The sequence below is a fragment of the Pholis gunnellus genome (assembly GCF_910591455.1).
Source record: "Pholis gunnellus genome assembly, chromosome: 14".
NCBI classification, from domain to species: domain Eukaryota; kingdom Metazoa; phylum Chordata; class Actinopteri; order Perciformes; family Pholidae; genus Pholis; species Pholis gunnellus.
The window spans coordinates 5,432,756-5,439,292 of record NC_136541.1 but is presented as its reverse complement, the minus strand read 5'-3'; positions in this window follow the sequence as shown (position 1 = coordinate 5,439,292).

Here is a 6,537-nt window from a genome sequence, read left to right as displayed (position 1 = left end):
CAGGAAACTGAAGCATTTTGATGATGTAATTGGCAGCAGATGCGGAGCAAGATGGAGATAAGCGAGAAGGAATTCAAAATAATATCTGTTTGGGCATGCATCGGAGGGTTATCACGAGCACAGAGGCATCGTGTTTTGACTTTTGTCTCACTGATTCACCGATTCAAGTGCTTTGGTTTTACAGTGGTCTAAGCTTTGGAAATCTGACATTTCAATGCAAACAACGGTGGTGATATATTGTGACGGAATACTGTAGCATCTCTGAAAGAAGCCTTTAATAAAACATAGGTACCCCCACCTGATCAGAGAGCACACAGGGCCCGAACAGAAGACAAATTGAATATGCAAATATACAAGGCACATTGTGAGCTGCCTGTAAACAACATTATCAGCGCGGGTGTGCCATAATATCAACTCGGATGAGGATTTAAAATGATCTGGCCTAATGCAGGAAACAATCCAACAGTTATTGCAGGATAAAAGTTATTGAAAGTCATGGCAAAGAAGGTCAAGTAGGCACTTTTTCTTGCCTTCCTTGTGGTCTGACAATAAGGCGGTGAGAACAACAAGGCAGGGCTTGGTAAGAGGATGCAGGGTGTGTGTGTGTGGGGGGGGGGGGGGGGGGGGGGGGGGGGGGGGGGGGTGATGCAGGCTGGGACCTGCTTCAGCATTAAGTTATGCCTTTGTGAGGCAGAAGCACTTGCCTGTGGCAGGTGCAGGTAGCAGACGTGACGCTGCCGAGGTGTTTCTATTGAGAAGTACCCAACCTGCCGAGTTGTCGGGACAAGTCGGAGGACTCAGTCTCCACCCTGCGCTGAAAGGCTACCCAGATCCGCATACTATGACTTGCACTTCTAAAGAAGGGATGGAGGAACTGGAAAATCCCAGGGCTCCAACATAAAATTATAGGATTGTTGTGATGCTTGTCATGGAAGCTAATGTGGAAGATAATACATCATAACAGCAATTACAATCCCAGGGATCTCTTTTATGTTCCACCCTAAAAAAAAAAGAAGCACTGAAAGCATTTACAGACTTTATAATAAAGTCATATATCATTGACAGAGTGCTTAGCAGTTAGATTTAAAACTTTTTTTTTTAATGGGAGTGGACTAATCCTAAAGCTAAAGTATTAAAGGGTATAAAATAACTGGGGCACTTGTGAAGCTTTACATCAGAGGACTCTCATTTACCACCGATGACTTCCTCAGAAACGTGGCTGTATTTCTCAAAACTAATATCAACCTTTCTGTTCATTAAGCCCTCACTGCATTCAGCCTTCTGCCCCAGTGTGCAAGGATGAACTGCTTACACCACAGAGGCACCTGTAGCTGCCTACAGCACAGCAAATCACCAACAAATGTCTGCTTGCAAGTCTGGCCATGTCATGGGATTCCTGTCATCACAGCGCAACAGTAATCATCTGCACAGAAGGGTCCGAATGAAAAGGTTCAGTGTGCAAAATGCGAAGAAAGATCTTCTGAAGAAGACGTGACTCACCATGGATCACACAACATTTTCTTATTGTAGGAATGGCGATGAAAGGCCCAGAGCAATCATTTTTTAGGTTAAAAAATTCCATGAAAACCTATTTCTGAAATACTGCAGAGAGAGAGAGAGAGAGAGAGAGAGAGAGAGGGAGCGAGAGAGAAAGAGAGAGAGAGAGAGCGTCTTCGTTGTGGTTGTGTTTAACACGAACTTGTCAATCCAGAGCCTGTTGCAGCCTGTGTTGGGAAAAAAAAAACACAAGTGAGATGATATGAAAGATTTTTAGCCCTCATGCTGGTTTTGAAAATCAAAAATCACATCAATGCCCAACGACTTGGAGTCACAGGAATTTAAATACACCTCTTGAAGCTCTTTAAGCCGTCTAAGCCTGGAGCATTTTATCAGCAGGTAATTTCAGTGTGGCCCTACACTACATGCTGCTTTTGCAATTTTTATGTTATTCTCACCAGCTAGTGGAACAAATGCGATGAAATAAAGTCTAAAAACACAAAGTTTAGCCGCAATTACGTCCACAGACACCTGAAGGAGTGGAGGATTTTTAACAATGGGGGCAGAGGAAGCGAGATGATCTGCCCTCCCTCCTCTGTTTGCTTTGCCTGAATGAATAGCAGATCCACCAGCATGGCAGTGTCAGAACAGATTAGCACCACGGTCCGTCTCCCTGGCTTCAGAAAATAAAATCCTCTTAAAAGCAGGGGATGTCACTCAATCTCCTGAGACATGTACTTGCATGGAGCTCTCACTACTGGGAAATATACCTGAACAAATAGAGGAAGTTAAACCCAAAATGAGCTGCCAAAAAATAAAATACAAGGCATTTGTCAAGGTATATAAATCTGCACACCAATTTTCCCGTCAGACAGCAATCCGCATGCATTGTACGTTTTTAATGCATTCAACGAAGGATCCATTCTAGAGCTGCAGACAGGAATTCTCTTATACATATAAATGTCCACGTCTTTTACATACTAGACATACTGGATGTTTAGCCTTGAAGCGGACAGGTTCAAGTGGCTCTATTCTTAAAATGTATCCTCACATTGCCTTCAGCTATCGTTATTTTATGATCACAGCCCACGGCTGAGAGTAAAATACGGCTTTTCGAAACCCATTCAGAGTTCTCAATCCCTGTAACAAAGAAAACAACAGGAAGTTCCTCTGTGAAGAGCCCAAAGGCAAGAGGTTAAGAGTTCATCGCTCACAAAATCTCTAAAGTAGTCTCCTTGCAAAACAAAAAGTATTTATTTGTTCAAATGGAGAAACATATTGTGCAACGACTTTACAAAAAGAGGAAGAGGGCACACAGCTGTATAGCACAATTTGATTTAATAATGTCAAATGTTGAAAAATGAGATCGGCCTATGTCTGACTTTGTGAATATATGAATAAGAATTGATTTATTTTGACATAAATAATAATATCTATTGCACAACATAGAGGGATCAATCTTTTCAGTGAGTTTTATGGTAAATTGATGTCATTGCTTGTGTTTTGTGCTGTTTTGTATTTTTGTATAAAAGCCCATCTCTGGGATGAGGATTGCAAACTAGGCTCTAAATGTTGTGGTATGTGGCACTGGTCCATGCTATATCTATAAAAATATGAAACAGATAACAGATACATTAATATCTGTATGGCGATCTCACTTCCTGTCTGATTCTCTAGTGTACTGTGGGCACTCATATGTTAAATAGATGAAAGTATATACTATTCATACCAAACACAGAAACAAACTATTTCACCAGCACTTCTAAATATGGCTTATTTGAGAGACATAATGTCACCGTTACGCTGCTGCTCAAGGGTATAAGAAGTAACAGCTATTGACGAAGCCAATCTATTAATTACTAGCTTAAACAAACTGATAGAACTGGGTAATTAGTGGTAAGTTAATTACAGCTAGCATTAGCATCGGATTAGTAATTTGTAGGTAACGTTAGCCCCTTTTTTTGTTGTGTGGAGTGGACACAGGCTTAGGAGGAAAGTTATTTGGCTTCATTGAGTTTACAATCAACAGCTGTGTAGTTAGTTTAGCCCAACAACTGGACTCAGCTGGCCTCGGCTCCATACGAAGGTATTTTAAACCGGTTTTACATTTGATAAAATTGGATCTTTCGCACCGGACGCAGAGAGTTGTTGAGAAACGGCCTTAAAACGATGGTTTGTGTTTTTTAAAATGGCTATTTCCACCTGCTTCAACTCTTTGAGCTCAGCTAACAGAACCGACTACTGGTGCAATCTGAAGTGTGAAAACAATGTGTAAGTTCTGACTGTAGCTTCACATTTAGCAGCTATGAGAGCGGCATTCATTTTCTCAGCAAGAACTCGAAAAAGCATCTCCCCAAATATTAATCTATTTCTTTAAAGCATCAATAAACCTTGGAGAATATCTAGTCCCTTTTCTCAGCAGGTGAAATCAATTTTCCGTTTCCGTCCTTCAATAAAACCGGACAACCGCAACACACACAGTCCTTGTTTGGGAAATCAATCCCACCCTTGTCCTTAAGCTATGATCTCCAAACACTAGCTCTGAAAGTATTTACTAAAACAGTGGTGGCTCCTGGCTGCAGGTTTTAACTTGTAATCTGTGCTCAGATTCACAGCTTCGCAGCCCAGGAATGTAGAGCTTTTATTTTTGCTTGGGGTGAAGCTGTCGCTCCCACTGTCATTATGCCAGAGTTGATACAAACACACACACACACACATATATACATGAATGCACGCACATGCACACATACGTAAATATGTGTACACAAATACTGCAAGGTATTGCATTGGTACGTCTTTGGAATGCAAGATTCAGCCCAGTTTGAGCGCTATAACATGATATTATGATAAACGGAGAAAATCAACATTCAAAAAGCCCTGGAAAGTGTTTTGAGCTGAAATAAATTATGGATGAGTATGGTTGTTGTGTCAACATTCATTCATACTTTCAGACCACACCAGAGTGTGGTCTGAATGTATGATGTATGATCTAAATGTTAGCAGCCACAAAAATACTGCACACAATCCTACACACACACAGAAGATGCATTAGAATGATGCTCACACCTCTGTATCTGAGAGGCTCCAATGATCAATGAGACTATGAGATGAAAAGGAGAGGGGAGAGGATTCTTGTTACGGCACAGAAAGTGATCCCAATCAGTTTGAGGGGAGAGGCACGCTGCTCTGCGCAAAATGTAGACTTTTACATCCTCGCCTTGAATGACAGCTTATCTTTTTTAGATGTTCGGGGAAAGAAACATTGCCTTCTCTCCAGCTCCTGCAACTTTACACCCCTGACCAAAAATAGCTTCGTCCTTCGACAGAAAGGTGTGGACAGCGACTAAAAGAAATGTTTACATTGTTTGCATTTAAATGCACTTCTTTGGGAAATCTTCATTATGTGTGAGCGTGCGTTTGCACTGACATGATTGTTCTGACAGACTTTGAAGTCGCTGCAGGCATTAAGCTGACTTGCTAACACTGCGTCTCCTTCCCGGACAGGTAATCCACTTTACAGGTCACCGTCCTCCAGATATGTCAGAGGGCAATCTGTGTTGTCTCTGCTCTCTGTGCGCCATCGTCGTGAGGCGAGAGAAGGTAGCAGCAGATTGGATAATGTCACATTTATTCCCAGTCTTGAAGAAGACACAGGAGGGTAAAACATGGACAAGATTACTGTCTCGAAAGGAGGCTGTGTACTCTCGCTCTCTCTCATGTGGACACCTTTAAAAACAGCTCAAGACACACATTATCAGACTTTCAGAGTCCTTGGCGGCGGTCATTCTCCAGCTGCAAAAGGCAATAAAAGCCCTAAAAAAATAATCTGTAAAAGAAAAAGAAAAGACTCTGCAAGAAAACAAATAAGCCTATTTCTAATTATTACTATTTACTATTCCTTTAACCAAAAATTAAGTGTACCAGCATGACTGCACTATTTCTATGTGTAATGACTCATATTTGTAACATAAATGTGTATTTGCATGTGCTATAAAAAACAACAACTTACAATACAGAAGTGGGTCTCATTGGATTCTTGCATACTGTAATGGGGAATTATGGATTTATCCTGTGGTTCACTCTGGCTGCAAAGATCTGCGTAGATCACCACCTGCCACTCAAATCTGAAACACCTGCTTCCTCCGCAGCTTTCACCGCCAGCTGGCTCACTGCAGAAAGCCCTAAAATAGCCGTAAAAAAAATACTAACTCAGACCAGAACCATCTCTTTCCCCCATCTGAGTTTAAACATTTAATCCCATAAACGTTCACGAGAATATTTCATAGCTCCTGTTTATACCCCACTTTTCTAAGATTTATCTCCCTCTCTTTAAACCATGCTCTCTTTTTTTTTTGCCCACTCTCATTCCAGCTGACCAGGGGTTGCTTGAGCTGTGAGAGGAACTTTCCTGAACTCCCATCCAACATAATCAAATAGAACATGTTCCCAATAATAATACCCACTCCCTGCAACTACTCAGTCACCTTTTCCCTCTTTCCTTTCCTTTAATTGAAACGTTAATCAAACAGACTTGCTAGTCTGACCGTGTATGGCGCTCAATATTCCCAGGCAATAAAAGAGGAGGACTGGTGATTACAGGTATGTGTGATTTAGATGGCGGTCTGATGCTCGTGCTTGGTGGGAACATAACAGGAAGGAGGATCCACTCCACCTACAGGTTTCTACCAGACATAACAGAGTGCATCTCCAGTCGGCATAACTCTGGCCAGCATGCTCTGCCGAATCCTTTCGCCTTGACTTGATAACAAGCGTATTTGGCTGCTCTTGTCCTGCTCACTCTGCCTCGCTGCTTTTCTCATTGTAATTCACTGCCGTATTGCAACACTTTTGAGCCGCTCTGTTGAATACAATCCTGCCCGATGCCTCTGGTTCATTTGTCCACTTTTCACATCCTCACATGACATGCAGGCAGAAGAGCGGGTGATTCTTTTGCCCCCCTTTTCTTTTTTTCTCCCCTCGATCCAGACGGCAGCTTCTAATTTGATCAGTTTCTTTCAACTGTGGTGGAAGAAGTATTGA